Source organism: Anarrhichthys ocellatus, unplaced genomic scaffold, assembly GCF_004355925.1.
Source record: "Anarrhichthys ocellatus isolate YVR2014 unplaced genomic scaffold, GSC_Weel_1.0 scaffold66, whole genome shotgun sequence".
In the NCBI taxonomy this organism is placed as follows: Eukaryota; Metazoa; Chordata; class Actinopteri; order Perciformes; family Anarhichadidae; genus Anarrhichthys; species Anarrhichthys ocellatus.
In genome coordinates, this window is record NW_022280096.1 from 1,097,003 (window position 1) to 1,097,686 (window position 684).

Genomic DNA, 684 nt, shown 5'->3' on the forward strand with positions numbered 1-684 from the left:
TGTTGCCGTCTGGATCATTTCAACACTCGAGCATAAAAGAAACAACATGAGACATGATAAAGTTCATGGTCTTTTATTTGAAAAAAAAAAAAAATAAAGACGAGCATGTACAACTTGGAATGAATGTAAACTGAACTCAGACGAACATTTGCGAAGACTGGTGTGCTGACACCCCTAATAGCATGCGCTGCGAACACAGAACACCCCTCACTACGCTGCTGTCTGAGTCGAGAAACAAAAGAAGAAAAAGAAAAGTGAAGGCCAGTGATTCTCTCTTGCAAGAAAAGAGGACAGACACTCCATCTCAGCAGAAATAAAAAAGAAAAGAAAAAGAGAAAGAAAACAGAAAGCTCACCGTAAGACTCTTTAAGTCCCCCTCCTTTAAAAGGGCAGGACGCACAACTACTAAGATGGCCGTCCAAATAACATAACAAAAACATGCCAAACATTTGAAAATGTATTTTTTGTACATTGTTTTTTCTCTTTTTATCTAGCATACAATTAAGTCCCATTCCACTTTAACGCTAGAGTCAGAACCTGGTATACTCGCTCATCTTAACAGTACAGGGTTCCTCTCCAAATACAAAAAACTGTACCAAACCAACAAGAGGACAGCTTATAGTGGAATCAGCACGCTCTGGTAGCCCGGAGGAGGGATGGGGGGGGGGGGGGGGGGGGGGGGGG